At 31.3% G+C, this 26,202-nt stretch overlaps 1 protein-coding gene across 4 annotated transcripts in view; it reads left to right on the top strand.

The window, feature by feature from the left end:
• Nucleotides 1–26,202, top strand: part of LOC113398321 (uncharacterized) — a 49,888-nt gene that overhangs the window by 14,828 nt on the left and 8,858 nt on the right. The window contains exons 1-3 of one of the 4 annotated variants that reach the window (XM_026636989.2): nucleotides 5,338–5,443; nucleotides 7,313–7,598; nucleotides 23,004–23,084. The gene's annotated coding sequence lies outside the window, so the exon portion shown is untranslated. Of the gene's footprint in view, nucleotides 1–5,337; nucleotides 5,444–7,068; nucleotides 7,209–7,312; nucleotides 7,599–23,003; nucleotides 23,095–26,202 lie in introns of those variants that run through there. The other 3 variants (XM_026636987.2, XM_026636990.2, XM_026636988.2) reach the window with 3 other exon arrangements.

The raw sequence follows: 26,202 nt of genomic DNA, 5'->3' as shown, positions 1-26,202 counted from the left end.
TTAAATTTATTTATACTGAAGAAACGTGTGAATGCAATGTGTACGTGAATATTTTCGAACAGCTTGAGTTTTATCGAACTAGCGCTCTGTATGTTGCGATGTCGTGCGCGCAACCTTGCGGCGCGCGGCGCAGGTCAGATTTTTCGAAGGTCGATGACTCGTTCGTAATCGCTGCGAGTTATTATTATTTGTTAGCAGTCCACACGACGAATAGAATCGAAATTGGAAACGTAGTTATCGTCACTGTCCTCTGATCCTCTCACCTAAATAGCTAATTATGGAATAAAAAATTAATTAAATATTATTTTAATAAATATAGTATACCATCGAATAAAGTACATTTATTGTAATGTAAGACATTATATCATACACAACTTTACACAAATGCATAACAATGTAGGTACATGTCATTACGGCGGCATCGGACATTGTCTCTGGACTATGGCATGAGGCATCCGACTTGCGCAACATCTGTGCTGTAATTCTGCCGCTCTAAACCAGTAGTTCCCAAACTTATTTTTCTCGTGGACCACCTATTGGCATGTGTCCGTAATCAGAGTTTGAGAGAAACACTAAAATATGAACTAAATTTAAATTTGTTTAATATTGGTGCTTTACCCTACGAGTATTTCAGCAATTAAAATCTGTGAATTTTTTAGCGATTCTCTCAAACTGATGAAGAAAAAAAAAACCTTTGGCTTCCTTCATGTATTTATAGTGGTGATCAAGTTCATGTCTGAACAAGCATTAAACATTGTCGGGCGGATAGCGCTTTGCAAGTCTGTACACGAAATTGTGCGTAATATCGAATACGCAAGTTTGGTCAAGTAACAGTCGCTTGCCTTATTAAAATATTATCTGCTTAGTTAGGTACTTAAAACAATGTAAGTAGGCCCTTATAAAAACTATGCTTACATTTTTACTCTTTACTATCAAAAGCAGATAAATTTTCGTGGACCCCCATTAACATCTTATGGACCCCCATTTTTTATTCACGCCACGTAGACCCCCAGCAAGTCTCACTTTGGGAATCACTGCTTTAAACGATTGTCATCTGTCCATGAACAGCCATTTTGATAATTATTGTCGTTATAAAATACGGCCTATTCTAGCTTGCATAGTTCTGACATACGTGTTGCGAAGTACTGTACATAAATAAAACAGACGCAAAGTAAATTGAAGATTAGTGATGGCTTTAAAAGTACAAATAAGAATAATGTTTTGCATTGTGTGTTATTTTTTACGAATTATACTTTCAATTTTATTCGAACCAATTTAAGACAATTTTTGACTAACACCACTCATTTTATTTCCTATTAATCAAATTAGAACATAAAAATGTGGTGACGATCTTTGTCAAAATCTATAATTAGTAACGTATTACAATAATATATACATATACAACGAATATGGTTGTGGTTTTAGTTATCCTAAGAAAAATACATTGCAATATCAATGACGATGATAAATAATAACTTAAATCCTTAACTATATATAGATATATAATATTCCTTATGTTACAATTAGATTTTTTTAAATCAAAAAATATCGGACAAATAATATCTAATTCTATAGTTGACAAGTTGAAATGAATATCCGGTGTGAACTGTGATGAACTAAGGGTATTTTGTAACTTCGTTATCACATTGTGTTCTTAGGAACAATAGCTCAAATATTTTTATAAAAAAAAAATCTCCCTACGTTATAAGTCATTAAAGAATGGACAGCGCGATGTGTCAAAAAAAGAGAGACGATATTAGACGACTATTGATGACAATAAATCCTTAAACCTGCTATCTCTTTCCTTTCTTTGCTTTCAATAAAATGCGCCTTGCACAATCTGAGTTAAACAATATCTACCTGCGACGACGGACTTGTGGAGAAGGGAATGAAACAGATTTTTTTTTATATTCTTGTCTATGCCCGATCTTTATTTATTGAGGACGGTGTTAGTAAAATTAACGATTTAAGAAAACACGTGGAATCACAAAAAGTTCGAATTGAATAGACATATTTTTTTATTTTAATACTTATAGTTATCGATTTGGGTTTGTTTATTAACATGTAGGTACAGTAGAAATATTGTACATTATATACATAAAAAACTGTACCTAACTGTATACTTTGTTGAATCATTTGTGTTTTAGCTACAAGTGCTTTAGCTACTTACATTGGGGTCAGAGTAATGTATGTGATGTTGTCCAATATTTATTTATATTTGGAAAGCCTATTCCAATTGGAGACAAAGATAAACAAACTTTAATTTAGATATTCCATGCGCCTTTCCATAAACAGTTATTTATTAATCTATCTATATTAACAATACAACACTAATCCACTAAACTACTTTATTAATTATAATTCCAAAATTTTCGTTGACAACTTCGACGACATAAATAACGTATTTTTTTTCACGAATCTATCTCTTGAATATCATAGATTATTTTAGATCTTGATTAATGATGTAACGTCAAATTAAGGTCAAAGATTTCATCCTATTCCAATAACATGAGTAAAGATTCGTCCTCTAACATTGGAATATGCAACCTTACCGACCAACGTATCTATCAAATTCTAACATCGCTAACATGTTCAATACCATCATATTAATATTAATTCCTTTCAATTACATGAATTAAGTATATCATAATTTATTTCGTAACTAGTAAACAAAAATAATTTAATTTTGTTTCACTTACCATTATTATATTTCCATTATATCGACGATGATTGAACTTTTGTATAGTTTTCTTCCCAATAGACGTTTAGACCAGAACGAATGTATTCATTAACGATTCTATTTATTTATTTAAAAAAAAAAAAAAAACAAATAATAATATTCAAACAATCTGTTGTGAAGTACTTATATGTGTATTGAGAATGTATGTTAAGATAACGAAGTTTTTCATATCTTCAAATATAAAACAAGAGAACATTTTTTAAATACTAATACATTTCAAATAATATAAACATCGATATAAATAAAGGAAAAATACTAAATCTATTATTATTCGTCAAATACCTACTAATGTATGAAACGAAAATATATGAAAGTATTTACTAAATATTTAACAGTAAAATAAAAATAATGATCGAATGCAACGTGCACGTGATGTAAAAAGTGCGAAAATGCTGACCGACTGACCCAATTGTGAGTCCGTGAAAGACAAGGTCAGTCAAATGCTCGATTGCTCACCTCACTTACCCATTACATTCTGTTAACAATGTATTCGTTTTCACTCAAAATACTTACGTTTTTAGTATAATTCTTTAATCTGTTAACTTCCCAATTGAAAGTTTTCGGAAGTCTAAATTTTAATAAATCTCTACTATATATATTTCAGACCCTTCGGTTCGTTCGTATTCGGTATCCGATTCTCAGATGTGTGTTTGTACAAATATTCAGTAATAAGTTATTGAAAAAAATAATAAAAAAATTGCCTTCGAATCAAAAAAATATATATTCCGACCCGTTAGTTTTCTTAGTTCGCATGGAATTCGACTCGGTAGTTTTTTTAATGATATTTACTTTATATTAACGGTAAGAGGGTGTGCGATATCGTTAAAGACCAAAACATGCCCGATATTTATTGAAATATATCTGATCTAATATGGCTGATCAATCAAAACTAGTTAGTCGATAGTTATGACTGGTGTATGCAGTCACAAAAAGTGCGAAATTGTTGACCGCTTGACCCAATTGTGTGTCCATGAGAGACAAGGTCAGGCCACTGCCGCTCAGAGCTCGACTGCCCTCACTTGTGCATTATACACCGTATATTCCTTATTTGGTCCTACCAAAAAAGTTTCTACTGTAACTTAGATTAAAGATATTTTTGAGTAAGCAGTGACATCGTTCTCTTTTTTGGTGCGATAAGGGTACATTTCAAGGTCAAATTTGAGTGTAGCGATTCTGATGAAAAATATGTCAATCTGTTTCACTTTTGCAAGTGCCATTTATTTACACGCGCTCTTTATGTTCTTACTAATCTACTCTCACAAAGAGCGTCTTAAAATTGAAATACGAAATAGGGATGGTCCTGTTGATAAAAAAAAATGAGAAGTACGAAAAATACATAGTCTAATTAATACCTGATACCCTCAATAGTTATATTAAATAACACTATTTGTATGTCGTATATATGCAGTAATTATATAAAGTACCACTGAAATAATTATATGCTAAGGTAATACATAAATGGAAAATTTTTAAAATTATGTTCAGGGAAGCTATTTATAACTAAAAGGCTATTTGTAACGGCGTCTTGGAAATTCATAACATCTGAGGGTTAAATAGGAGAAAATTAATATTAAGGCATCGATTTTTATATATAAAACTTAGTCGTGTAAAGCTTTTGAAGTTTTAACCTTAAAAGGGTAAAAAAAAGTTATAGGAAACCTAACATTATGTGGGATTTGCGTCGCTTGTCAGTTAGCATCTGGAATGGAGTCTTTTAGTCTTTTTGTGTAATATTATGATTATTATTATTGATCTGATTGATATAATCGCGTAGTTTAGTGTCGTAAATAGTGACTAGTCTCGAGTCCCAACATGTTTTATCAATCGTACTTTTTAACCTAAGGGAAAATTACGATGATGTAAGCATCGAGTTTACCCCTCGTGTCCTCAACAAAGTCCATCAGTTCTTTTATGCTTACTATTCTAATGAATCTTTTCTTATATTTGTAATTAAAAAAAGAGATGAATATTTTAATAAATTTCTAGATGTTTGTCAGACTTTAACGTTAAGTTTAGAAAGTAATGGTCCTTGAAAAACGCTATTTAATATAAGATAATAAGTAACGAATTTATAAAAAGTATATAGTTATACAAAATTAATTAAAATAACCTAATTACAACATGTATATTGCAAATCAATTGTATTGTTAATTGCTAGTTATATTCGATCTTTGTCGATAATAGTAATCAACGATACCTACTGCATTACTACATAACGTTTATATAACGCCAGGAACACGTCAGCACTTAGTTATATTTTTGTCTCAGTGGAATTATGCAATCAGGTGCGTTTAAATTTGTTCATGCGATTTATGAGAGTCGTAAGTTAACATAACCTACAAAAAAGTTGTTGCTATCCAAGTTGTGAACTTTACGTGCGACCTGGTTGCGCAAAAAGAGGGTAACGGTAGCCTCCGAGCGGATCGTCGGCCGTGCAGACCACAGCGGGCTGGATGACTGGAAAGTAAGCGCTTAGTCACTTTCTCTCGAACAGGTCTCAGTCTTATTCCAACCGCGGTACAACGTTCACATACTAGGAACGAGAATCTTGTATCTTACAATAATCATAAATTAATGAAAACTCTGTCCCGAATCGTGACTAAGACTTTAAAACGCTCTTTTCTTAGATAGTGTTATGCGAATAACCTTGTGATTTCAGTTTAACAATACTGATGGATTACTGAGGAGATGTCATCGATGTGTGTAAGTTTCTATGCCTTAATAAGATTCTTACATGTATTATATTATAAACAAAAGTTAACCTTGACGATATTTTGTTTAGTAGGTAAATCTCGTGTTGATTACCTAATCAGGCGGAATTCTTAGAAGAATAAGGTTTTTTATATAATCTGGTATTCGTTCAGTGAAAGGTTCGCCATTTGCCACGAGTTATGTGGCTGGCATTAAAAATATAAAAAAAAACTGGTAAGGCGATGACTCGGCATACGAGCAAAAAAAACTTGTACGGTCCGGTGCGAGAGGGAAAGACGCACAGAACCAAACAAGTGCGTTACCCCCACGAAGATTATCCGAGAATTTATTTTTATTTATCTCTGCGCGTAGCGGTTCGATCGAGATATAATACGAAGATGCGTGTATTATAAGATGCGAAGACTAAATTACAATTGATTCATATGTGAAATATCAAAAATTGTTTTATAAAACTATAATACATTTTATTAATATGAAGCGACAATCAAAATATAGAGCTCAACGGGAGATCAAGTTTAAATGATAAATTTTATGTTTCTAGTAAAGTTAATTCATTTATAGTCTAGTGTTTTTATTCCGAATTTTAGAATATAATACTTAATGTAACTAGAAAAGTTTAAAAAACAGACTAAAACAAAATTGTTGCGGTTTTATTATATTCAAAAGTGAAATGTCAATTCTTGCAAAATTTCAATTTCGTGGCTTCCAAGATTCTACCCTAACAAACGTCATTGTAAGTTAAATAAACGCATTTAAATACGGTGAATCCCGGTCACCCGGACATATAGGAAGAAATGTGTCTAGAAATTCTGATGAAGGCATGAATGTTTGTTAATTTAGTCTATTTGCATAGATTTATTAAGGAAAAATCTTTAGTAACCAGACAGATATACATTTAAAACTTCAACATATATAATTAACTAGTATATGTAATTTTTTACATTTACGATATCATTTATTTCAATTTATATAGTGTTTAGCTTATACACGATAACAGTGACGAATACAAGGTTGCTACGGTGTAGGAAGTGAACCTGTTTCGTCTTCTTAAATAATTTTGTACGTTAAAAAATGATAAATTCCGCGCGCCCTTCAATGTCTTTAGTATGCTTACGTATTTAGCTTATCAACGTCGGTTATCTTACTAACGTTTCCTTCATTCGCATTTGGATAACTGTTCTTATCAACGGCACACTTTGTATTCTATATGAGTTGGTATACGACTCGATTAAAACCTCGGATAGACCACAATTCGACGAGCATTGTTAGTTGCCACTTGCCAGGCAACAGTATGAGATGACCTTTACGCTTGAGCGCGTGGCCATGAGAACTCCTGAAGGTTGCGGATACTCGCTTAGGAAAATTTTATGCAACAATAGTTCCTGGAGTGTATTTTACGAAATGTAAGCGCATATTTAATTAACCTATGATGATACTTGAGATTAACCTTTTTATAAAATTATCTGTATTGGTATTTCGTCACTGCGTATGTATGCGTAAAACAAATCAACCTAGAAACTTTACTGACAGCATATTTGTGTGCGTGCCGTGCCAATAGGTCGACCAACCAGTCGACCAGACAGTCTCCCTCCCTCGATCTGTCCTCCGTCTACGCTCCCCTCCCACCGATTTCCCCCTTTGCGCCAGCCAGTCAGCGTTTGGTCAGCGGTCTGATAACACGTGCACGGATTTCGTTAACACGAAATTCTTTACGTCCCAGTTAATTTTAGTACTCACTTTAGTTACTATAATCCAAGTGAGTATCTTTCTTAGCCACTGATACAACGTTTAAAACAAGAATATTTTCCTTATTTGTCGTTTTAAAATGATGAAACTTACCACGGCTTTGTCTTGTTACAGGTACCTACTCGGTGGAGCTGGGTGTGAACCCAGATACGGTGTGTGACTGTGTGTAGTTTATGTAACCATTATTACTCTTATTGAATAAACGTTAGTGTCAATTTAAATTATTAACTTTACGAAGCTAGTGCATAATAAAGTTGGATTGAAGTGAGTGTCTTTTTTTACATAAGTGAAGTGTCTGAGACGCCGACGCTACTATTGTGTATCACAAAGTATAAAGTGATTTGTGTCATTAGTTAATGGATTGTTAACCATTCGGATTTCAAGCAGCTCGATGGCAACTGTAAGTAAAATACTTTTACTTCTTTTAAAATATTAAATACATTTATTCGGCTCAAGTGACTTCAATCGGAATAAGTTTATTTCCAATTTTTATTACATTTTTGGGGGGCGTTTCAAATAACTATTAAAAAATAAAGCGTAGCACTAACAAATTATGTTATTTAAACGTTTCATATGTTAATTTTTTTTTCGATAATTTTCAAATAGGCGAATATACGTATTTGAGTGATCTTTTGTCATAGTTACAGTTATACCATCCGTAATAATTAGTATATCAGAAAAATGTAGAGTTCCTTTATACTAATATAAATTGTGTTTTTGCTTTCTCTGAGCAATAATTATTATTCAAATTTTGTTCAACCTTAAATACTTTGATATTCTTGCATTTAAATTATATTAATAACCAATTAATATATGTTTCCCGTTGCCGTTTTTGATCGTGTTAATAGTAGAATTTATTTAAACAAATTAGAATCGAGAATTGGAGCTATGGCGTCTCAAATTTGTAGATACTACAAAGTAAAGTTTTTTGCTATAATAATTATGAAGAATTAGTCATAGTTATAAGCTAAGCATAAGGTCTGAAGTTTTCTAAAAAACTTAATCTTCTCATAGTATTGTAAGTTCCTGTTTGGAGCTACAAATATAAAACAATATTGTCCATCATATTAATATGAACATGTTACAATCAGGGTCTGTTTCGTTTCATGAGCTATCTTGCCTTATAAAAAGAGACCAGGTAGCCGTCAAAATCTTTTTCCGTGAGGAGGCAATAAATTTTAAGATTCCATCGAGGCATTCCGCGCAGGTGTAAAGGACTTGCATATATTTTGAATTCTCACGTTCGTTGTGTAAGTATTGGCCTTCCTTAGACTTAGATCTAATTTAATATTATGCATCTATTTTGTAGAAGCCGCTTATAGAATAGCTAAGCAAGGTTAAATTGATAATGATATTGCAAAGATGTAAGCAATATGAGCGCCATCGTGAGGAAATCGGGAATTGACTGACGCGCAATATGACCTCGTGTAAATGTTCGCTAATTTTAGCTGTTGACATTTCGTTGTGAATATTTTTTTGGCTGACTATTTCTCCGAATATATATCTTTTATACAGATACAATAGATAATTTTCGTTTCCATCATGTATTTTTTCTTAATTTGTTTTGTGTGTCAATCTCAATAGGATTACGTAGTCAATTAATGAGTTGTTGACTCTCAATACGACATATAAAGAAAAAAATTGTAAATGGCAAATGAATTAAACAACAGCGTTGTTTATAGAAATGTAATAACATAATACGTTTGGCATGCATACGAACGTTATTTCTCGGAAATTTTGTGAAGAAATCAGATTTTTTGACGCGCCAAAAACATTTTGTCCAAAAATAAAGGAACATGTACAATCGCCGCTTTTACAATTTCTTACATATATTAATAATATTTCAGAAAAAAGTATTTTTAATAGTAGGTAACAATGACAATAAAATGTTAATCTCGATATGATAGTAAAATTATTATTACACTCGCATAAGTGTCGTATACCATAAAATAAATTACTTCAAATTCTCATGTTTTAAAGTCGATAGGTAGGAATTACTTGGCGACTAAGCCTATGCTTATCGATAGATACAACTCATACAACACATCTTGTGGTTGCAATAGCCAGATGTAGAGAGGTATTAGCACCAAAAGAGGTCAAGGCACGCTCACTGGCGGCCTGCGTTTCCTACCGACAACGCAGACGAGGAAGCAACTTGTTAAATCAACTTAAGAATCAACCGCTCGTTATTCTTTTACACAATAAATTGTTTTAATATGATTTGAATTCGATTAATAAATTTTAAATTAACGTAAATCAATCGCACAAATATGTATCTATATGACGTATATATATATATATAAATGAATCTATATTTCCCTGGGTCACGTCATAACATAAGAATTCATTATTTTTTTTAGTATTCTAATACTCTTAAGAGGGTTCTTACAGGAATAAAAAACTTTTTTCAGAAAACTTATGAACACATATGCCGTAAGTTTTTACGCTAATAGGGACTATGACCCAATAATAATATATAAAATTGCACCCGTGCGAAGCGGGGACGGTCAGTGGTTTAAAAATAAATTAACTGCCTTTAGTCTTTAAATTAAAGATTAAATTATGGTCGTCGTAAAATGACTTAATTTTTTTTTGATCTTGCGAATATTAAAGTCGCTTCACCTGATGGTGAAGAATTTATTGTTTTTTTTAATTAAATGAAACCTGAAGACTGTTTCGGAGTACGGATTAAAACACGGTATTTAAACTTTATGTCGATATTAAGAAATATCAGACTCTGTTCTTAGTATTCGTCGAAGTGATTCATGTTATTTTTGGAAATACGTACGGGTGAGTAATTTGAAAACATGTCATAAGTTTATTTTGTTTATATCTTTGTATAAAGAGAAATTAATGTACACTATACCTTACTTTGTTTTATGATAAAATTTTGATAAAAGCGAAATTTTCCAAATAATATATGGATGTTTTTAATAGTGGGTCACGCGATAGTCATTATCTGCTTCAATTTTAGGTCAAGGATTTCAGTGATAAATGTTTTGTATTTATTAATTTGCACGATCCGATCATCAATATGATAAAGCGCTGGTAATTTCTCTTAGCTGTATCAGGTATATTACATACTGTAAAAAAATATATACGGCATGGGTATAACTCGAAGCTATCCAATTAATTTGCAACGTGATGTACGTCTTTCATGACCTACTTAGATACTCACTATCATACTTAGAACGATAACGCCCCTCTACTTTCTCCATTTCGTATTTTCGTCAATTATTTGTTGACATAGTTATTCTGTTATCCAGTACAAGAGCAAAAACTAAAAGCATAAAAACACACAATTTAAAGTATAAAGAGAACCTATTAGCATTTTTGATTCGTTATTTTAGAAGATAAATTAAATGCAAAAGTACCACCGGTTCGGAATGTAGACTATATTACATTGTGTTTATTCATAGTAATCGTAGAAATAATTGCTGTCTTTTTTGTTAAAAATAGAATCTTTGTTTCAACGGTATTGACATTGCGAAGTCGGAAACCTGCTCTAACGGATCGTCCTTACTTCTCGTTAAATACAATTTTAGTCACTGTTACTGTCAAATTAATTGACATTAATCAACAATAATATTAATACACATCATGTAGTTGTAAATTAATTGTTACAACTTTGCCAAAAAAAATCAACAAAATCACAAATATAAGTTGTCAAGTTGTCAAAACATAAGTAATGTCTAGCTCCGAGAAAAAAGATTTCGATCAGCTCGTTTTTCAAAAATAGAATTTAGACATATAAATACAATTTATCTGAAGCGTTATCCCAAAGTTATTAACACAAGCTAATCCCGATTTTAATGATCAGTATCTGCGTCATTTAGTACAGTTTGAAGCTGATCCCATTTAATAGGTATTTATTTATCCCATTTAGGTCAATTTTTGAGGTCGGTTTTTGTTTTTTAAATATAATTATTTTATATGTAAAACATTTGTCAATTTATACATCTGCTACAATAACAACCTCGAACGTTGAATACAGCGAATGAGATGGCTTGTTGCGTTCAATGCGGAAGTAACTATGACGCCTCAAGCCCGATTGTGGTTTATGTTCGAAACATGTCCTATTTGCCAAAGCCATAGCCGCATTTTATCAATCTTATCTCTTTTTTGTCAACAAACTCTAAAGTTATCGTAATTGATGAAACGAAAAAGTTTTAAATATATGGTTTGGCAGTTGTTGCATTCTCAAAATAATACAATTTAATGAAATTAATCCGAACCTCTTAAACGTTAAAGTTAAAATATTTTTCCAACTATGCAATTGAGAAGCATATTTCACCTAAAAATAATAATCATTTTTTTATTATTTTAATACCAGGCAAATTACAGAACGTGAGTAATTTCGAAGTCGTACACTATAGTAATTTAATTTATCATAATCAACTCGTTGAGTTAGTCACGTGCGAGTTGGGATGGCTGGTTTACCTTGATATTATAACATTAGTTATTGAAAAAATCTTTCAAATTAAATCAGAATCATGATTTAAAAATTTAATCATTGGGAATAACGTAAATTAAATCAAATTATGCAGTGAATTGTCAAAAACATCTTTTATAACTAAAAAATAATAACAATACCAAATTGTACTTTATCAAATACAACACGAAGAAAAAGAATACCTTATGTATGCTTTTGTTAAAAAATAATGTCTCAGCATATACTATACATGATTCGTAACATGTAAGAATAATTAAAATAACCTTAATTTAAAAATCGGTCAAACAGCATGTGTGTTCACACGGATTGTCTGTATAACATTGACTTTCACAACGTGGTCGACTGATGTAACGTCCGCGCTGCGCCCGCGCCGATTAGGTAAACTGCGCGCTTTCTCCACACTTTCACCGGCACTTCCGCGTCGGCGCAGGCATACTGACGACTCCGCGAACCGTTCCAGCCGATCATTACGTATTAACAGTTTGATGGCAAATGTGAATTTAATAACGCACTTGCAATCTGTTTTCTTTAGATATTATTGTGAATAATAAATAATAATAATATTTATAATAACAAATGTCGTACGTAAATACAATTACGTCGACGAACGTTCGATTTATAGAGTTTCCTTTCTTTGTCTACTAATGGTAATTAGTTACGACTTACGTAGGTTCCGCCCGCGTGTTAAGTATGTCCTATTCTGTACCGTTGACAACGTTTATGCAAATTTTCATTTTAAATTTTCATTATGATGGGTTTAGTAGTTATGGCGTCTAACTAATTAACTTTTGCATCTATAATATTAGTAAGAATGAGATTGGAACATCGGACAATCATTATGCATTTGGGAAGATTGAATGGAATATCGCCCGTTACAAATATTTACAACTTAAAACACTATATTTTAAAGATCATATAAAAGAATGATATTCCTTTTAGTTATCAATACATACACAAATAATTCGTATGTTATTGATTCATACTCCCCCATACACTACTATTGTAAGATTTTTTTGTATCGATATACTCTAATATTATAAATAACATGAAGTATGTTAATGTTCTACCATATTATCGTACTGAGCGATATTCGCCCGTACCCTACGAGCGTTGTAATGGTGTCCAATGGTAATATGCCCTACCGAAGGCATTATTTACGCATTCTAGTAACGCGTTACTTCGATCAACAAATAATATGTGTATATTCAATATTATCCTCTCATTTATTTTTGATTTTATTCGCTTATAATAGTATTTACAAACTACTGCTTTATTTAAGGTAACAGTATGTTCGATTAAATATAAATCTTTATATTCTATATCTTTCTATTATTCTTTATCTAAATATAATCTTTATATATATGCAGTGCAGTACATATTAGCAGATAATGTTTGACCCATAGCGAGAGCTTCAATTAAATAAATAGTGAAATAAATAAAGGTAGACACAGGTATTATTCACATTAATAATAAGTGCAAAAAAATAAAAGTGTCGTACGAGCGTCTGTCTATTTTCTACGTAATATGGACATTGTAATATATAACTATGAATTACATTTTCCTTAGCAGTAAAAAATGTGACGTAATCATAAAATAAAAACAATTATGTTATGTTTCCCAGAATGCGCTCTCTGGTGTTCCGGATAATCTCTTAATGATTCATCTACTTCTATTACTATTTAAATAAGTATTTACTTTGATAAGATAACGTTTTGAACAGCTAAATTTAATTTATGATGAGCAAAAAGTTATAAAAGGAAATATATACGTTTAAGTTGATAAAACACATGAGGAATAAAGTTATACAATCGTAAAAAATTGTAGATTATGACATAGAGGTATGTTAGAGACAATTGTCATTCTAAGGTTTTCTTAAAGGACAAGATTTCACCGGAAGCGAAACACAAATGGCGCTATGCAGTCTGGTTTACGAGCAGTCAGCGTGCTTTCAGTTAAGTTTCTTAGTAAACGTGCGCCACACTACCTGCCCAGAAACTGCTCAGTGTTTAAGTAATTTGTGATGTGACCTGTGTGACGATACTATGGATATAAAGAGATTTTGTCGAAACGTACCATTCTGCACGATGTTCATGTACTCCACTAGTAAACGTAGACTATAATCCCATTATTGGCAAATATTATTCATATATATATGAAGATTTCAAATCTTATAGTCAGTCTAATAGGACTCTTGCCACGATATAATTTCAGACACCAGGCAACTGAAAAGCCTAGCTGAACTCATTGGACGAGAAAGATCGGTTAATCAAAAATATTCTACTTCTCATAAAGTTGATGCAAAAGCTATCAGCTTTTGAATCACGGTATTTTTCTATTTAAATTATTTTGTGTAACTAAAAACAGTAAACGGGTGCCCAAGCTCGAGTCTAAAATTTTTTGGTTGATGCCTTCTTCAGACACGCCTCTTTAACATAATTATCTGATGTGACGAGGTCTATGATGTTATTTATAAAATGCCGTAAGTACAGCTTAAATTTGCCTCATAAAAAAAAAATCGATGCTAATGCAGAGCTTTCGCGATTCTTTGCGAAGGACACATATATACGATACACTAATAATTCTGAATGTTGGTTATTATTTAAATTAAAACTTGGACATTATACTCGAGTAAAACTAGTAGAAATGTAATTGTAAATAACAGTTCCCGATAGATGTAACAGAGGGTAATAGAGAATGTATTTTAGAGTAGTTAAGCTGTTACAGTGTATTTAGAGCAGGCGGGCCGCCGGGGAGCGTATGACATTGGCCCGCTGACCGACTCGTTTGCACAACTATGATCTTTATCGTGTTGCTATCTGGCGTCAAAACGATTTTCATATCTACTTGCGTAATCGTCACCGTTGTTTGAACTCCGGAACTAACGGCTGGTTATGTTTTATTCAAAATTTAAACTTATGAAACATTAAAGTCTTACCAAGAATTATAATTTTTTGTCTTTGAATTTGTATTTATGATTCACAACCTGCTTCGACTTTCGATGAATAACAATATTATTTTCTAATTTATGAAGGTTAGATATCTCTCGATCCAATTTTTTTAATAAGTTTTTTTAGGTCTTTATCCAAATCTAATACATAATATATATAAAAAAAAGCATACTGATAAAATTATATTTGAATCGAGTACTCTATTTTTGTTAAATTCCTTGAAAAAAATACATCAGCCTCTTTAGTAGGCATTGTAAGAAACTATTTTATTTCGAATTAGAATTATAATCGCTTAATTAAAATCGAAAGTAGACTAGGTTAGTTAGAAAGAGGTTTTAGTAATAAATTTATCGATATATTTTAATGTTAACTGTATTCAAAGTTTCTAATACAACAATAATAAATCAATTTTTTTAACACGTATTCAAGAGCCTTGGCTGAATTGCGCCTACAACGATATGGTCATATTCGAGTTAGGCTTAGCTAATGTAATGCACGAACCGGTTTGGTATTGCTTCAAAATTCTCAAGTAACCAGCTATTGACCCACTGACCCACAAAGTAGAAGGAAAACAACTCGATTGCGTGTCACAATTCGCTGTAGACGAGCTAACGAGCGTGACTTTCTGAGCTTGCGGTCGTTTTAGCGAGGTCTGTTAGGACGAGGAAGCATTTGTTTATTAATATTGTAATTAATAGATTTGTATTTCATTCTAGTCTCTAGACTTCAACTACTGCTATCAATAAGCTTCCTTTAAAATCCAATATGTTATATAATTTTTCATTAGAAAATTGTAGTTTTTCAGCCTTTATGTATATTTTCTATATTTATCTATATAAATAACATTAATGTTTGTGTGTTCGTCTCTATAATAGTGCCTCTATGATATATTATATGTTCCTAAACTGTTCATCCGATTGTGATGAAACTGGCGAGATATTCTGCAAATTCGGCAAAAACACTAGAATTTTTTATGTATATTTGGCCGTCAACATGATCGTTTTATGTAGACCCTTGTTCTACCCGTAGTGTATTATGAATATACAAAGTGCAATAGGTGTACCATAGTGTAAAACTGTCAATCAATGGAATCCTGCCACGTCATTGTATGGACATATCGAAAAAGTAAACAAACATAAAAAAAGCTTTTTATAATATTACGCACGTAGTAATATTTAGATTATATTATCCAATACGTGATTCTTATTGGATTATAGTCTATTATAGCAGTGTAGTAACAATACGTGTTCGGCCGAAAGTTACATTTCGACGATAATATACGTTTTAGCAGTCACTGAAATCTTATCAATAAAATTAATCGTGATATTAATATAACGCTCATTTACTATTAAGTTATAAATACATATCAATAAGTCTGGTGCTAAAAGGTCCAATATCAATAACCCTTCTGGTTATCAGAATAGAAACAATTAAAACATGTTGATCGTTTTATATAACATATGCCTTTTTGCTTATTATTGTTTGTATTAGTAATGCAGCTTACGTAGCTTCGGCAAATGCCGAATATAATTTGCATTTTCAAAATATGTTTCATTGAAATCTTAAAAAAAAAAATGGAATAAAAACCCGAAGTGAAGAAAATGTAACGCATACGTATTTTAAATCATTTGCATTGACCTTCTACATTCTCAGTTTATTGAATATATTTTGAGAAATATGCGAACGATTGCGTTTACTTACGTAGAAAACACACTTTAGTGTTAAAAATATATATGTATAATGGAAAAGCAATCACGAATGGCCCGTAACAGTGCACAGTAATACTGTTTAAAATTCCGTACGCCGAACCTCGTAAGCCTGGTAACGTTATACTGTACCCGAAATTTAGAATATTGCTGACAATCAGTGGTTTTAAAACAATACTCTTTTAATAGGTTTAAATTCTCGACATCAATAACGACCACAGTATTTTTTCTATATTTTATATATTCCTTAAAAAAAAAAGAACAAAATAAGGAGTATTAATTAAAGGTTATTTATTAGTAGACAACAAAAACGGAAAAACGAGTACGACTTCACCTTGAAGACTATATATTTTTATTACAATTAAATATGGATGAAAGTTTTTTCTTTGTTTAAAATCACATCAACAGGAGGCATATTTTTAACATGTTTCTTTATATTTTATATATTATATTCGTTTTCAACTGATAACTGATCTAATAAATGATCTAATATGTAGTAATATATTTTTTAAACTTAAATGTTGCCAGTTAACATAATCTGCAATATAATAAACCGAGAGTGTAAACATAACAATACATTAACAAACCCAATTTGTAATGTGTATATTGGACACATTCCAAACGGACAGTGCTAGTTGTTTCAGTTCTTAAAATAGACCCAGCAGGTATTTTATCACGACCTATTTGCGTTCGTTCAGACATCAGACAGATGTCGAGTCCTTTAAACGAGCCTAATGAGAATTTACTGACGTTATTTTGAAACACGCTGATTACCCGCGAACGGTTTTTGCCATGTTTCGTCTGAGCTTACGTCGTTTTAAGGAAATGATCGAGGTAATTAACCTTTTTGTTTTTATCCCAACTGTTTAATTGTATATCATTATTACATGCATGTGATTCATGAAAATGTACATCGAGCATTTTATGTGGATTTATTCTATAGAACATTTTAAACTTCTGATAGCTTTTTTACGATGACGATTCAAAAGGATTAAAGGTTGTAAAAACCTTTCCAAAATCAAGACATACTAGTTTACCTTAAAAGGTTGTTTACCTTTTTTTAATTATAAGGGTGCAGGATATTCAGAAACAGTAAGTCGTATTTCGTTATACAACTTATTTTATTTCTTTATTCAAGTATTTGTATCAAGGTAAATTCCTTAAGCGTGGTTAACAGATACAGGAAGTAGCTTCGGTGTAAGTCGGCCGATCGCAATAAACAATGCGGTTCTAATTATAGAGGGCGCTAGAGCGAGCTGTTGAAAAATAGATCACGTTATGTGGGCCACAGGCGCGCCCGCGCATCGCTGCGAAATGATATCACCCACGAGTTGAGGAACGATGCTATAAAACTACATAACCAAAACGCACAATAACATATTGTTCGTATATCGTTATGTATTTATGTATCATTATTAGTTTAACGTTGCAACGAAACAGTAAAACCAGAAACACAGTCTGGATTCCGTGTAATTGGCTTGCAATTAAATAAATACGCGCTTGAAACGCCTTTAAATGACGACGGGCCGTTCACGAGGACGACGTAGCGATTATACATTCATTCTATCGAGATGTATTTCCAATTAAAAGAATTGCAAGCAATTAGACTAAGACGACTCGTTCAAAGCGAATTTCTCTCCTGAAGAACTATTTGTTGACGGTCTCTCGACGTTTGCCTTGTCGCATTTTCTTCCGCCGCCATCGCTTCATTGCCTTGAATCTATTTTCTTCATGTGACCTTTATTGTATGAATGATATTATAATTAATTATTATATAATCATTGTCGGTGATTAAATTGAAGGCCCACATTTAAACTATTATATTTAGTTTGATAATTATGATTTAAATTTGAAATTTAAATGAATTAAAATCATCAGTCAATATATAATTAATTTTTCATTACTAAGGAATACTATGGCTTGGAATATATTTTTAATTCTGACATATTATATGTCACTGTAAAAATGACTTCGTTACATTTTCACGTCTCAACTACAGGGGGGTACATAAAATGATAAAATTTACCTATGCCTCCACCATATTCCACCACGCAGGCGAAGCCGCTGGCGGAAAATATATATAAATTAAATATAGGAACCGAAAGGAACCATTAAACAAAACCTATTAAAAGCTTCGACTCGTAAATACGTCATACTTTTTGTGAGTTTTAAAAACTTTAATAATGTACATTTGTCAAAATTAGTTGATGTTCGACGATAGCATTTAACAAACAAATTTATAACAGGCTTGTTGCATCATAAGATATATGTGAAATAGTATTTAGAAGTGTATACATGCGTACACTGTAAATAAATATTGAGAAATTGTTGCTAACTCACTTCGTGTTAGTAAATAATGAACGTACGAGTCGACTATTTAGAAAACAACGCATTCCTGTGCGCGCGCATATATTAAGGACGTCTGTGTAGAACGCATAAACAATAAATATAATAAAATAAAATAAATTATACAAAATGGTTAATTTTGATACAAACAGTAATCATTTTTAATCTTAGTAGATAAAATACGTGCTTTTTTTCAGTTCTCTGAAGCTCATCTGTAAGAACCAACTTCGTATTTCACTCGTAAAATTTCATAATCCGACACTAATATTTACGATAATATTCACGATTACGTTCTGCGATGGTTTCGAGTTTTTTTTTTAAAGAACAGCTCTAGGTTTCCGTATTTGTTCCGTTGCAATTGAGTAGAGACTTTTTATAGTTGCTGATGGTACATGGCACTGGCATATAAAACAAATTAACTAAAGACTAAACCCATATTCGTAAAACTTATAGCAGAATATCCAGTGCGTTTCGGATAAGGAAGTACTACACAATATTATAAGATTAGAAGGTGTGCTTAGCAGCTTCACCCGCTTTTATTGGCGTGAAAAACCAGAATTGCATGTTATTATCAAAATTAAATGCTTAAGGAATTAATTGTTAAAAAAATGCAGTAGTTAATTATTTTTTAATTGAGTTGTTATTTTAAAGACAAAATATGTTGTTGGACAACAAAATACGTTTTATCTCGATTTCATAATCGGAATTATAATCAATGAGATAAGTTATCGCCCCGGAAGAACAATACTGGTAATGTATAGATATATCTATTTACATATATCCATCGTAATAGTGATTTTAAATTTTAAAACGAATTTATAGTTCGGATAAGTTGGGACAATTGCGATAATATATTGAGAGGTGGGTGGTTCTAAATATAAACGCATCGTATTGATTATGCTGTTCCCTGTACCATATTATTACGTACTTTCAAATCTATCTTTAGATGCCACGTAATTAAAATGAAGTGCATTTTTCTATAACGTTTTATTCATGAAATATATTGTTTTTACGAATTATCATTAATTGTGTATAAAATATAGAAATTGATGTTCGTGTATATATTATTTGAATTCAATTTTTAGGCTTTTAGTTGTGCCGACAGGGTGCTGATTATTTCGCCAATGTCTTTATATTACTTATTGCGACGGTAGTGGTGGTGTTTGACATTGCTATAAACACTGTTTGACCGATAAATGTTCGTATATTTATTATGTGGCTAGTATTTTTAATGAGAAGGTTTTAATGTATCTCGTAACTAGATGGCGCTCGAACACATAAAATTATACATTCCGTTCCGCTTCCGTTCCGTAAATACCGTGATCGCCATGACAAGTGGTACACAGTACGAGTACGGGAGAATGCTTGCGCAAATCGTATCGGATACTAGTTTTTAAAGAGGCATTGCCATCTTTTTAATGCCAGTAATATATAGGTAAAAAAGAAAGTAAGTGCGTGACATTTTTAATGAATTAATTAATGTATAAAAATCTCTTCGCATGTTACTTAAAATTCCATAATGTTTCGAAGTGGCGTTTGTATATTTATCCAATTAAACTCACCCTATACATTATCTCGTCCCGTTTATCGAGGCTCTGTGCCCAGGGAAAGGACATAATTTCGGTTCTCCTACCCTAACCCTATTTATGTTGCTTGCTGCGTGCTCACATTCAGGTCGTAGGTATTATGTAGGCACAGCTAACCCGAGCTCTAGGGGTGAAAAGATTAATGGTCTTCGAAATTGATTCGAAAATTAAGTCGTATTTGTACCACATGCTAATTCGTTTGTGTTTTTACATTTAGAAGACTGTTTTCAAAATAAATTAGCATGTAGGTTTTCCTAAACATAGGCGCTACACATTACATTCTAAATATTTCATAAATTTAATGAAATTCAAACGTGTTACTAAATTAAACGTTTATTGTTTTTTAAAAAAATATTACATTAAATATTATTTTACTCGTAAATTAATTACAACATTAGGCACATGCGAATATGTTTACATCATGATATTATGACACGTGAAAGTTTGTTATCTCCGTTACTTCGTATTAATTACATTTAAAATGTTCTTAAAGATATGAGAGTAAAAAAAGGCATATTATCATTTTTGTCAATAAGGTCGCTGTCCCGATGTGCTTCAGTGAAAGTGTTGAAACGCATCGTGTTAATGCACTGCGGGTGTTTAACACATGATCGCTGTTGCCCACGTCACATGTGCCTACGCAAACAATCTCTACCTACTACACGCTTAGAATCACATGTTTATTAATAAAAACTTATCTGATGAAATCTTTAGTAATTCCTCAATATTTATAAATGTGCAAATTGCGATAAATATACGTGTGTATATATATATATATATATTAATGAAATGTACCGACATAAATCTGCGTAACAATCACGCATATAGACATGATCTCATGTATCGCTAGCACATTAAAACGAGTCACATTTCAGTTGTGAAGACAAAAACTATAGTCTTGCGATTCACCTTGTTTCGCGCACCGGGGGCAACGACCGGCACAGCTGTGAGCCGTGTATAAATAGTGCACACAAATATACCACAGTGTGTTTGTGTGCCCATGATAAATAAGCTATAGAATTTTGTTCGCGTAACATAATTTTGTCGTTCGACTAATATAGCAGGTTTAATAACTTTTGATTAATTGATTGTCGCGATAAAAAATTTCAATAAGGATTAAATACGTTTTATATATTTGATCTTCATCAGACTATCCATCCAAAACTAAAATCTTAATTAAGTAAGTACCTATTTTTAAAGATTCGAAGCTGACATTACTGATACAAATTTGTATATTATTCATTTGCTTTTGTTAAGCTTACATCAAAATTCATATGAATACGTATAGTTTTTTTAATAACTAAATACGGAAAATATATTAAAACGTTATAGTCATCAAAACAGACCATTCATTAATTTTGAAAATCTTTAAACTTTACTTCAAGATAACAGAATTATTTGAATATTTTAATAAAATTACTTATGATTATTCTAATGGCAATATAAAGAATAATACATATACTAAGCTGTGTTTATAAATACAAATAATAATTCGAGCAAAAGCTTAGGACGCTTGAAGTTAAATATAATTATATTTTTTGTTACATTATAGATGTCGGAAGCACTATAGAAATAATTCCTAGTTGAACAAAACATTGCTTACGTAATAGCAAACTATGAGGCACGACTCGCCGACTGCGTTTATTCAACAATATCGCTTTACAAGTCAATTCACGTGATGTACTGAATTGTTTATCAGTTAGTATTGTATGTAGGTCAATGTCCAAATGAAACTCATAGATACTCAAGTAGTGCTGTATCCTATGAAAGTGTTGATCCAAATAAAACGTAATGTAACGAACTCGTCTCCAGGGTGTATCAATCTCTTTTAAGTTTATGTGTTAAGGCTGAGTGCATTCTAACCCATTTAACAGTTATATATAGATAATGAATCTGTGAAGTATCTGTTTGAACATTTATTAACGATTGCTCGAGATTCAATGCAAATGGTATAAACGAAAACTCTTTTTTAAACAGAAATATTTAAATCCTAAACGAATGAACTGCAAAAATAATTCATTTGTGTAAAATCGCCTATAGATTTATAAATTTGAATATGGTTTATGAATATAAAACTTAAATTTCGGAAACCGTTGTTACTACGCCATATTGACGTGCATTCTCTATTTTGAATCCAATTTCGCATGTCAATAGCTTCCATTTAGTATAATTCACGACCGCATTTACCGTTGCGTTTCAAATTCGTTTCTTACAGAATTGCTAAATTGTTGATGAATCTTTAAGTAGCTGTATCTCAATTTTTACGATATCTATGCCCTATTTTAAATTAGTGAAATTATAGTAGTCATTATAAATGTATCTTATTAACTAGAACAATATGTTGGAATCTTGAAATAAAAATACAGTGATTTTAAGTGAAGTTCGAGTTCTCTTTAAGAAATAATAAAACGTTTTTTTTTTGTAATGAGAATTAATTCAGTTACGAACACAAATTATCATCTTATTGGTAAAAAGACTGCAAAAGTTGGGCCCATTTAAAAAAAATATCATGTAGTTAGTGTAATTCTTGATATTATATAAATAAATAATAAATATAATATCGTTTTGTTTAGTGTGGCGATATTAGATGTTGTCTTACTTTGTTTTGGGTCAATAATTCAATATATATATATTAAAAAACAAAAAAAAGAAAATTGTCGAGTTCTCATGTATCTAATGAATTTTATTTGTGACAATCACGTATCTATATAATCATAAATTATATCTTTATATATCATAATATATGAATACATTTTTTTTTCTCAGGTTACACCAAAAACAAAGGAGGAGACATGAACGCGATTAGGGGCTGTCACTCTCATCAAGCAGGGTAGCTGTCATCGAAAGGTGATTTATTGTAATATATTTTAATTGATATTATACTGTTTACGTTAGTTTAGTTAAATGATTTATTATTAAACTTTAAACAATTAAAAATATAGTAAATTGAGAAATTAACTAAGGAATAAATTATACTAAAATATTAGTTTCTCAATACTAATCTATAACTTAATCAAAAAAACGATTTTGTGAGAAATTGTACACACAACATCAATAAGAGAAACAAAGTTATTTCGCCATTTACTCGACTCTTTAGACAAAGTACTTTTCTTCAGGAACATTAATTTTAACTTATTTTCACTGCTCAATTCAATTTAAGAATACGACGAAAATGCCTCTGCTGATAAATTAAAAAAAAGTCTTGTATGCTTGAATTTATTATACGATTATACGTTTTGGTTCTGAGAAACGATAGTTTCCGGGTTATTTCCTAAATTAAAAATTGTAAACAGGTTGTAAAAGACAATAAAAACCTTTGCGTTGCTTCGCGGAACCGAATCTTTTCCATTGGATCACTTTTATTCTCGATAAGACCTTTCATATTAAATAAATAAATATAATTTCCTAGCGATACATTTTTACATTTCAAAAGTAGACAGTAATTATTACAAGTGTTGTAAGAATATAACTTGATACCGGTAAACAATATTGAAATGATTTTAGTAATATTATGTATTCATTATATACTAATAATATACAACATTGTATGACATATATTTTATTGTAGCAGAGCTATTAGTCGTAAGAGGTATAATAAAATAAAATGCTTTATGTATCATATTCATCGCGATATTGCAGTACCCTCTTTACATTATTTATATAGTATTGTAGTAAAAGTTTTTATAAAGCCACCTGCACGTTTTATATATAAGTATTGAGTATATAGAACAAGTATTGAGAAAGAAGACGGTAATGTATCATGCCTTGCTATGCTTTATCTACAAAAAAATTGAAATAGTCTTCCAGCATGTGTTTAATAGCATTTAAACTACAATCGACGTTGACAACGGTTATTGCAGTAATTTATAATTTCTTGATAGCCCTAAAAAAAAGTATAGCGCGGCATAAAATAATGATTTACAAAATTTAAGTTTAAATTCATTTTTCACGTCGTCGACGTCGACGTCGTTTTTCAGTTTTTACTGGTGTCACTACTAAAATAAACAGCTGACGCAGTAACGAAGCAGTTTCCATTAAAAAAATGCTTCTTATTTATTAATAATGCTATTATTCGTTAGTAGGGTAAATTCCTCGCCACTTCAACGTTACATCATCCGTTCGTTCTGAATAGCTATCGGAAATTACATAATTTTTGTTACATTGCATTCGGGAATCATTGACTCTTACAAAACTGTTCTCACTATATATGCAAGAAATGAAAAATTGTGTGAATGAATATTATTTTGATATCGAAACTATTTAACCACGTTAAAAATAGGTTGTTGTTGTTATTGGTATACTAGTCGCCGTTCAATCCATACAACTGCATAACATAATTACACGAACGTAATGCATCTTGCTCGTGCAAACGGAAAACAAGTTAATGCAATGTTAACGATGTTTGTATAGTTAACTCTTTGCACTAGTAAATATATGTTTTTTTTTTGTAAATATTGTTTATACGGAAATATAAATAATTTAAACTTTATTTTTCAATTAGAAGCAGTATTATTTGAGATTCAAAGATACACTGATGCAACATTCATATAGCCTCTAAATTTTCTTGTGGGCTACGCTCAAAGCAATTTTAATCATGAGCTAAAAACAAATACACATCTTAGAAAAATATGTACAACTTTTAAAGACGCTGTAGACATACAATTTACATAATTGCACATTTGCCGTTTGTCTAAGATTACGACGATATACTAGAAATAAATTTATAAAGAAATAACTCTTATATTACCATACTTACTCTAATTGAATTAAATTAAAATAATTAGATACGAGGAAAGATGAAAGATACGTTTAAGCTATATCTAGAAGTAAATGCGTAGTGAGGTGATCTTTAAAAGCCAAATATATAATAATATTATTTACGCATTCGGAGCTGTCTAGGGCTCCGATCGATCAAGGGCCGTCGCCACGGAGACAGCTTTGCTGCGTCCGTTGATCCTAATATCAATGCATTAAATATTTGTAATAAATATAATTCAGACACCTGGTTTGATTTATCATGTAAAGCGAATATATTTTATTAAAAAGAAACGTTTATTTGTAAAGTGACATAAAACATAAAGTTCTGTTAGAGTCGGTTAAAGTATGTTTAAATAGGTTTCGAAACGACACATTAAGGCACAATACGCAGTACGAACAGTATAGGAAAGATAACATTGACATGCTTAATAAGGTCGACAAACTTTTTAGTACAGTCTCGCGGAAGGTTTTTCATTGTGTGCGTTCGTTCTGCTTACGTATTACTGTGTGTGGGGGCGAGGAACGCTCAAGGGCAACCAACGGTTAACGACCCCATCACGCACCTTAAGTTCTGCGTACCATAAACTATGCCGAATTACGATATAGGCCTATGGTTAAAGTATTTATTTTTACTAACTAAAATTACTTTATAAATATAACGAGCCGTTAAGGATACTCAACGTTTCTAAAGAATATTAGTATTCTATAATAGTCAAAGTGTGAATTGACTTGTTAAGCAAATGATCTAATGAATTCATTTTTAAGCTGTTTGGAATACTGATATTCTTGGAGATCCTTCGAGATGGATTTCACAAAACAGGAATCCTTAGCGTAATATCGCAAAATATTTACAACAATATAATATGTATCCAAAACCATGTCAGAAATAGATACAAAAAATATAAAAATAAGCGATAATAATAACTTGTAAATCGTAAATAATAACTTTTCGAATGGCAAAGTAAACATATACTTGCCAGGAATTTCTAGAATACGATTCTGTTGTCAAATTCCACAGATTATTTTCATTAATAAATTGAAGCTTTTCTTAAATAAAACATTCATAAATAAGGCATATTATTCTATACAAAATTACGAAGATTAGATATAGTATTCGCTGAATTTCACGTCGAATTATTAAATTGAATTGTATATAATTTAATTCATTGTTACAAGAAGTTATATGTATGATGAAGAAGAGATACTA

The sequence above is a fragment of the Vanessa tameamea genome, chromosome 7, assembly GCF_037043105.1.
Source record: "Vanessa tameamea isolate UH-Manoa-2023 chromosome 7, ilVanTame1 primary haplotype, whole genome shotgun sequence".
NCBI lineage: Eukaryota > Metazoa > Arthropoda > Insecta > Lepidoptera > Nymphalidae > Vanessa > Vanessa tameamea.
Note: the sequence above shows the minus strand (reverse complement) of the source record. Positions and strands in the feature narration are given on the sequence as shown.